Raw genomic sequence first — 9,525 nt, forward strand, 5'->3', positions numbered from 1 at the left:
ATGAGTTTCACCTGCTAAAGATGCTAACGGAGGAAAAATAGGAGGAATTGTGTTTGATGGAGGATGGATGTAGTTCAGTGTTTTTAAAGAATGTATCCATATTACTGTCTCCACAATATGGCAAACTATATTATACAGTGTGTGCAGAAAGAGTATATGTATATTTCTGGAAAGTAAGAGTAGCTCACATATACTGTACACACGAATGTGTTTTTAATATATCATTGTTATTAATGTGGAAATCTTAGCTTAGAGGAGTTCGGATCAGTATTCTTCACCGTGCAGAGCCGCTGCAGTCGCTCTCTGGAGACCGTTTCCCACTTTGTCTCATTCACGTCGTTTCAGATTTGAGTTTAGTTTTGTATCTTCTTTGCTTTTCTCTGCTTGTAGAAGAAACGGGAACAACAAATGCATCGTAATAACAGAACGTGTGGCAAAATAATCTCGAACATAGAGCTTCATACGCGGTCTAAAGCTACACCAATAACAACTTGATGTGGATGTATATCGGCGTACATGTCCGCTCACAAGAAATGACAATAAAGAAATGTAATAAAGATAAATGTAGTCTACACTCTTAGCTAGCGGCTCTATGAGTTTATGTGCTTTGAGCTAAATGCTAACGGCAGCATTCTAACATGCTAACACTGACAATGTTTTCCCGCATGTTAGCATGCTAATGTTAGCACATTAGCATGCTAACATGCTAACACTGACAATGTTTTTCCAGCGTGTTAGCATGCTAATGTTAGCAAAGTAGCAGTGAACACAAAGCACAGCTTGCAGGTATTTGTACCAAAGTATTGGAAACATGTAATACAATGTCCACCTGCTGGTGGCGCTGAATTAAAAGTTAAGGTATCATGTGAGGAGAACCAAATAACAAATGGCCGTACAGTCAATAGTTGTTGAGACATTTTACTCAAAACCACCAATCTGAACCTTGTGGTGGCGCTAGAGGGAAAGTCAGGGGATCACCGAAGTCTGTGCGATTCATCTTCTGGGGAACATGAATATCTGTGCAATACTTCAATGGCGTTATTTCAGTCTGGACCAAAGTGGTGGACCGACCACCAAACAAATTGCAAATAATTCTTATGAAAGAATATCAACATATATCACCTTTTTGTAACTCTCAAACATCACTATCGCCCTCAGGTAGGTAAAGAAAATATTTTGTCACACACGCCGAAAACACACCAGAGCCTGCGACGAGCTGCCAATGCAATGTCTATGGAAATCTGCGGCGGCGATTTGCGTCCACAGAGCAGAAATGTTTCATTATTGCAGCCACCGCACTTGGCCGCTGCCTGGTGTTTCTTTCAAGCTCAATAAATTTAAAGGCAAGATTGCGAAAGAGAACGTAAAGGTTGAATGTTGAAACTCAAGCGATCTAATATGTGACGTGAGTGAGACGTTTGTGGGAGACCGTCTCACCCCCTGCTGGGCGGAGGGAGGCTGCTGAGGTGTTCTGATGGTACAAACCGAGCTCCGCTGTAGGGTCGGGCTTTGAAGCCTTTATACCCTGTTTCCCTTTAAAATACACCGAGTCTTACTCTTGCACCCAGGCCCCAGCGTATCTTCGTACATCAGATATTAACCCTAACCCAAATGTGATTTTGGGTTCCTCCAAACAGCATCAACTGGGAGGGAGTTAGTCATGTGTGAATGTCATCCAAAAAACAAGAAACACAGCAAATCATGATGTTTTCCTCTCTTCATCTGGAGGCTCGTTGTCCCTAAGTGGAGCCTGGGTGCCAAAAGAAGTCTGTGATAAAAGAGTGCATGTTTACAGTAACTTTACATTTATTGAGAATTGTTTTAGACAGCTATATTATCAAGTGTATATATTTGTTTATAATATTTTATCTGAAGTTAACTTGCATCACCGCATGCCTGCTGAAACAAAAGGAGAGTGAACAAAAGAGTGGATCCGACTATTCAAACTTATTTCTTTTGCTTAAAACCATTTATCTGATATTTTTATTTGTAGTGTCTTTTTATTTATTCTGGCAGCATGTTTATAATCATGTGCAAGAAAAAGGCAGAGAAGAAGGACAGGAAGTAGAATTCCCAGATGAAGTTTCTGCTGTTACATCCTTTTGTGATTTATTGTGGAGTCAAAGGACGGCAACATGAACGCCCACACAGCCGGTCTGAGTGAATTTCCAATATGTGTCACAAATCATGTCTATTCCTGTCCTCTTCAACTAATCAATTGCCTTAACGGATACATGGAGCCGCTCTGTGCTCACGGCTTTGCACAGTGCTCACGGAGGAAAGTACAAAGATGATTACTTGCAGCAGCATATTGAATAAATATACCCAAAAGGAATTTCTTAAAGCCCGACGGCATTTAGACGAACATTCGGACGGTTTTATCAATATTTGGCAGTTAGGTCGGTGAGCGTTATGGAACGATGTGATTAACAAACGAGGGCGGTGATATCTGTGTGCATCTTTATCTGCAGGGTTTCCCGAAGCAAGTTGTGTTTAAAGATGAGGCGACGACTCCCGTAAAAAACTAACAAAAAAAGACCAAAACCAACAACGTGTTGCTCTCACACGCCCTTTGTTCTTACTTAAACGTAACATTTCCGCATTAAAATGCCGACAAACAAGTAGATCTATGTTATACATTTTCGTTGACTCGTGTTTCACATTATCCCAAATGTTTCCAACAATTTTCAACACCAGAGAAATCTGTCATTTTAATCAAAGTAAAGGTGCGTTTCATTTGGTCGCCTGTCACGACGTCGTCTCCCCTCTGAGCATGTGTCAGTGTTGTGTCAGCCAGAAGATTCACAAATGTTATCCAGTTTCAAGCCACATTATTACCCTGCACTTTATAGTTTTTAATTATGTATTTTAACCGGATGAAGGATTTTAGTTTAGATAACCAGGTCTGTTTGTTTTGGCGGGAAAAACCTCCTGAACGATGAAGCAATGGACGCCACCAAGCTCTGTCTCTTCCTACTGTTTTTATTGAGAGACAATTGTGCGTTTTAAGTCTAAAACAGGTCACGTGTACTTCGGTTTTATATGTTTTAAAGATCCATACGTTCCTAAAACAGGTGGGCACTGTAGCGTTTAGCAAAAATGACTTAAACCGGAGAAAATGGTAAATTTGTTGGGAACTATTTCCAGCGGTGGATTAATACACATTTGGTGCTGTAGTGAGTGTATCTGGCAGCAGGACGGTGTGACAGTTTTGGCTACACAGGTAATTCTTGTTTATTAATATACATTAATTGTAGGTTTTGGTCTTTTCATGGGATTTGTTCACAATAAGAAAAATAAAGAATATCACCAGCTTTATACTTTCATCTATTTGGCTTTTTTATTTTGTAATTATTTGATAACTGACTGACTGTCAAAGCATTCAAAAAGGCACATGTAGTTCAATAAGAAATAAATCCAGAACATTCAAATGTATGAAACTGCTTTTTTACCTTTTTCTTCAGATGTTCTCGTGTGAAAGACGTTTTCAGGCTGAAGGTCTCGTTACCTTTGTACTCTCCAGTCTGTTCAAGTCTGTTGGTGGACGTGTTGGTGTCTCTGTCCTTGGACTAAAGTCTGCCTCACAGGGAGGATTCTCTCTTTCAGACGACATATTGTACAAACAAGAAGAAATAACCAGAAATGCAACACATCCCCCAGACTTGATATGTAACTGGTGGATTTTTCTTGTTGAGAGTTAGCATTAGTGTTAGCTTAGCATAAAGACTGGGTCTCATGTACCCACATAGTTTTTATTTGTTAGTATTTTTACAACATTTCATAATAGCCTACTAAATAACAAGCCTTTACACACTGGGGGCTAAGATGATTAAACAACAATATTAAATGTCTAGGGCTTTTATTGTGAAAGGTAAGAATGGAATCAGTTGATCCTGTATGAGCTGCCTCCATGTTGTTTTGTAATTCTCATTCTTCTCACTGTGATTGGTTGATGTTATTATTCGCGGTGCAAAAGCTCAGAAAAATGTATCTTGTTCCGGAAGAAATGACCATTTATTTCTGTGGCGCCATCGGGCCCCAAAAGACATTTACATGATTGGGAAAGAGACGTCTGTAAATCAGCGGATATATATTTTAGGTTAATCAACTTCCCAGTACAACACTTGAATAGCCGTTATTTTAATCATAGATTCTATAAGTTGTAAAAAGCGCTAATAGTAACTATAATAGTAATAAAAATGACTAAAAGCAACTACTATTTGTAAGCGTACATTATCAGGTATTACCAATCGGACAGAGGGCAAAATGATGTACAAATATGATTATCACATTTCCATCTGCTCCCCCCATGTGGAACTATCTGAGCCCCCCCAGGCAGAGATGGCTCTACAGTCCCGATAGTGTGATCTGGTCCTGGGACAGATCAGCAGTATTGAGTGACATCACAGGGTCCCTGCAGCGTATTGCTGCTCTACATGTACATTAAATCATGAACTGATAGAAACAGAGTGGATCACAGATCAGATACTACACATCACAACAGCGACGTCGTCACACAGCTTCAGGGGATTATTACAGGGGAAGAAAAAAACTACCGTATGTAACAAAGATGACAGTTAATCAAGTTATCTGATTTATAAAACTCTGCGTCTGTGATATGAGCCTTCTGTTCCCCCTCGGGGGGCTCGGCCCGCAGAGGGTCAAGGGCGGACCGTCCCCTGTGTTGTCCCGGGTCTAAATGGATGAAAGAAGTTGAAAAATCATTATGTCCAGCCGCTGCAGTCGGTCTCTACTGTACAGTATGTCACCCTCTATGATTGTTGGCATTTCATTTAGCTGACGCTTGTGTCCAAAGCGACTTAAAATAAATGCAAACAAAGAGGAGACAAACTCAGAACTCAGAACAGCAAGAAACTCGCAAGTGCACCAGCTTCAAACGGGCCGAACCAGTTAGTGCTGCGTACAGAATTATTCTTATTGGTTGAGGTGAAGCGGAAACAGGTGAGTTTTCAGTCTGCACAAGATCTGCAGACCTGACGTCAACGGGGAGGTCGTTCCACCATTTTGGAGCCAGGATAGCAAGCGGGCGGTTTTATTTGAGGGTAATCTGGGTCCCACTCGCAGTGAGGGAGCAGCGAGCCGATTGGCCGATGCAGAGCGAAGTGAGCGAGCTGGGGTGTCTGGTTTGACCGTGGTCTGGATGTAGGAAGGAGCTGATGCATTCACAGCACGGTGGACCAGCACCAGAGTCTGGAGCAGCCGCTGGTAACCAGTGAAGGGAGCGGAGGAGCGGTGCATTGTGGGAGAACTTGGGGAGGTAGAAACATTTGACCAAATATAAAAGAAGAGGTAATTAATGGCATTAATAGCTAATTAATTACATTATATAATATATTAGTGTGTATTCAACGTGCAGAAGAAAGCGTCTACTCATGGACAAGAGGCTTGTGGCATCGCGAGATGTAAACATGAACAGTGTCGACGGCGGCTGAGCCGTGACATTAGCTCGTCTATGCGTAGGTGCACGCTTCCTTCTGCATGGTAATACGGCTGAAAGAAAGTAGTTCCTACATGAAACTGCTCACAACAAGGTCTGTGGGTCATGATGAGGAACCGGGTCATGAGACATTGCTGTTGAGTTTTTCAAATGTATTTCTTTTGGAGAGAAGGCAGACATCTCTACGGCCAAATTGACCTTTGAACTCCCTGCAGTACTTCGTTAGTTAAAAGAATCTCTTGATATAATCGGAGTGTGTTACATGGTGCTTGATAAAGACAGAAAGCTGATTTCTTTTTTTTATCATTGTGGATCATTTGAAAACAAATATATCCAACAACAGCTGTGAGTCACTGACGACATTAAACAGATTCAGAGAGGAAACCTGAGAACAAACTGTGTGTGTGTGTGTGTGGTTCAGCTTTTGTTTCATAGGATCACACAATCAAGTGTTAACAATAAAACATTTAAAACTCTACACAGGTAGTAAAAGCAGCACAAATGCAATATAAAAGTTATACTATGTAAGTATTATCAGCAGAATGTAGTAAAAATAAAACCTATTCGCAGTGCAGAATGTTTTTTACTATTCTATTTTATATTATTAGAGAAATGTGATATCAGAATTCGGTAGGTTAAGTTCGGTAAGTAGGTTTTCTAATACAAGGAATTTGCTTTTGTATAATGCTGCAAACATAAACAATTAAAATAAATAAGAGCAAATATTAAAAAATCAAACAGCGTACAATAAACATGTATTTACAATATATATATAATATACAGTATATATAATATATAGAAGAATGTATATAAAAGTATATATACTGTGTATATATATATATATATATATATATATATATATATATATATATATGTATATAAGTATGTACACAATATATATATATATGTGTATAAGTATATACACATGTATATATATATTATATATGTATATATTGTATATAAATAATATATATTTTATATATAATATATTTATTTTATATATATTTATAATATATATTATTATTTTATATATATTTATATAATATAGTATTTTATATATATTTATATAATATATATATTTTATATCTATTCATATAATATATATATTATTTTATATATATTTAGATAATCTATATATTATTTTATATATATTTATATAATATATATATTTATATATATTTATATAATATATATATATTTTATATATATTCATATAATATATATATTATTTATATATATTTATATAATATATATATTATTTTATATATATTCATCTACTATATATATATATTATTTTATATATATTCATATAATATCTATATATATATTTTATATATATTTATATAATATATATTATTTTATATATATTTATATAATATATATATTATTTTATATATATTTATATAATATATATATTATTTTATATATATTTATATAATAATCTATCTTATATATATATAAGGAAATACAGTAAGAATATGACAGTAGTGTTTTGCTGTTGTTTAATCATATTTTATAAACGTGTTACGTTTTATATGTCACAATCTGTTCAGTGAAGCTGTCAGATAAATGTAGTGAAGTGAAAACTACAATATTTCCCTTTGAAATGTAGCTTGTGTCCTTAGTTACATAAGATAAGATAAGAACTGTATTGTCCTTTATATTAAAATATATAGAAAATAACAGTGTAAAACACTAAGAATACAATACATTTTCTATTATTAAAATGTTTTGGTGAAAAACTGAAACCTGAAATAAAACACTTAATAAATTCACTCAAGTGGAACAAAGGGAAGGTTTTATAGCTTCTCATTATTTCCTGCAGTGTGTTAAAATCTACTTTCTGCCCTTTCAGCCTCGATCCGTGGCCCAGCAGCTTCTCACAGAGCCGGTAAAAGCACAGCGAGGGAATCGGGAAGAAAAGGGAAAATGTCAAAGAAGAAGGAGGCTTTGAATTAAGAATGGGAGAGAGACGGATAATAAAAGAAAGCATGGTTATACAACTCAGAGTCTGCCTTTGGCGAGGCTTCTTGAGTGCGGCTGCTAAGATAACAAGGCAGGAATTATCTCCCAAAGTGCTATTAATAGCAGGCAAGTCACGTCTTGTCCCTCAGTGAGAGAGCGTCCTACGCCCAGAGGCACTACTTTCCCATTTTAACTCTTTTTGAAATGTGCATTTTGACAGACATTTTGCAAGCTAGGACAGACTGCCAAGAGACTCAATTATAATACTGTCACCCACTGGAGCTTCATCACAGCGGCTCTTCTTTCAGCTGCGATAACAGTAAAGGTCGAGTTCACTGATTCAGGACGACCACTATCAAAGAGTTTGAATTTCAAAGGAAACAAAGCTGCTTGTTCATATTGTTTGTCTATAGATTTAAGTTTAGTAATTTACCTTTATATTTGAGTTAATATTAGCAAGCTAATGAAGAATTACATTATATAAGTAAAAACACACTTTGATGATTTTATATACTTACTATACTATTTTTAGACTCAGTATATATATTAATGTGTGTAATATTAGTCCCTTAAATAGTGGGATTCAGTATTTCCATACAAATATTAAGACCTTTCCACCAAAGTTAATTATTATCCTCTGGTTTACTAACCTCTTCATCACCTTTCAAATCAATAAGGTTCATAAATACAACTGATCAGAGTGTGTGCGAATATAATTACTGACAAATGTTAATTATGTTTGTTTTTGTGTTAATATACAATTCAGGATTTAGGGTTAAAAGATAGTAAACAAACAGGTTGAATGTTATTTAACACTAAAGTTTGGGATCAGGAATATAAAAGAGAAGAAGTTGAAATGTTCAGACTCGGGGTCAGAGGTCACCTGACTTGTTTTTCACGTCAGAGTGTAAACATCCAGCTCTTCTGTGTGTCTCTTCTAGACTTGAAATGGTAAACGCTTAAATATTTATACAGCTGACAAACACGTTAAGCATTACGAAAAGTAGTTCGATAAGCCGCCTGCGAACAGTCGTTCATGTTAGCTTAACGTTGGGACACAGTTGGACTCATGTTAGCGCTCTGTGTTGCCACATCTCAAACCGAACAAAGTCAATTTTCTCCTAATTCAAACGTTTATATTTGTAATCCTGATCCCATCAGTGACCCCAAACTTTAGTGTTAAATAACATTCAACCTGTTTGTTTGTTCACTATCTTTTAACCCTAAATCCTGAATTACATATTAACACAAAAACAAACATAATTAATGAATCTGTCAGTAATTATATTCGCACACACTCTGATCAGTTTTATTTATGAACCTCATTGATTCGAAAGGTGATGAAGAGGTTAGTAAATCTCTTCACTTTATTGACGCCAGATGATAATAATTAACTTTATTTTCTTAATTTATTATTTGTTTAAACATTTATTTTAATTTATTAATATTTTTGAAAAATGCCATTTCAGTTTCACAACGTGGTTTGTGAATTTGTTTTCCTCTTGTTTATGTTCTATCAACTCAGCAGCTGTGTTATTTAAAAAGAAATGCACTTCAGGAGTGTGTGTGTGTGTGTGTGTGTGTGTGTGTGTGTGTGTGTGTGTGTGTGTGTGTGTGTGTGTGTGTGTGTGTGTGTGTGTGTGTGTGTGAGACATAATGGACTAAGCTGACAATAAATGATCCTTGAATATCTTTTGAACAGAATAAACTGAAAGAAATAAAGGCCACTGAATTATTACCGTTACACATTGAAAGGTAAATCATTGAGGATTCAGTTTTTGAGGCTTTCAAATGAAAGACAAAAAGTGTGACGATCAACCCCGCTCTCCCCTAGTTGTCCTGGTTATTTGAACGTCAGCTTTGAAAGGAGAAGGACATCTTAAAATGAGCTTTAAACCTCAAAACTGTGGCAGATTGTCCAATACAGTGGCCGTACAGGATGACGCTTTAGAGGTTAAGGAGTAGTGTTTTTGTGTTCACCTGGTTTAGAGAAGGATTCTTCGTACCAGGATTAGCCCACATTACACTGCTGACCTGGCTGTTATGTCAGTGTCACACTAACCTACAGTAGTAGTCTTCGAGGGAACAGGAAATGAGTGCTT

The 9,525-nt window shown here is 36.5% G+C and overlaps 1 protein-coding gene across 1 annotated transcript in view; it reads left to right on the forward strand.

Moving 5' to 3' along the window:
* The window catches only part of dgkg (diacylglycerol kinase, gamma), a 67,702-nt gene extending 64,267 nt beyond the window's left edge, over positions 1-3,435 (forward strand). Inside the window, exon 11 of the mRNA XM_029459288.1 lies at positions 1-3,435. This exon is cut by the window's left edge and continues 1,691 nt beyond it. The gene's annotated coding sequence lies outside the window, so the exon portion shown is untranslated.
* Positions 3,436-9,525: the final 6,090 nt, after the last annotated feature.

Source organism: Cottoperca gobio, chromosome 21 (genome assembly GCF_900634415.1).
Source record: "Cottoperca gobio chromosome 21, fCotGob3.1, whole genome shotgun sequence".
NCBI classification, from domain to species: Eukaryota; Metazoa; Chordata; class Actinopteri; order Perciformes; family Bovichtidae; genus Cottoperca; species Cottoperca gobio.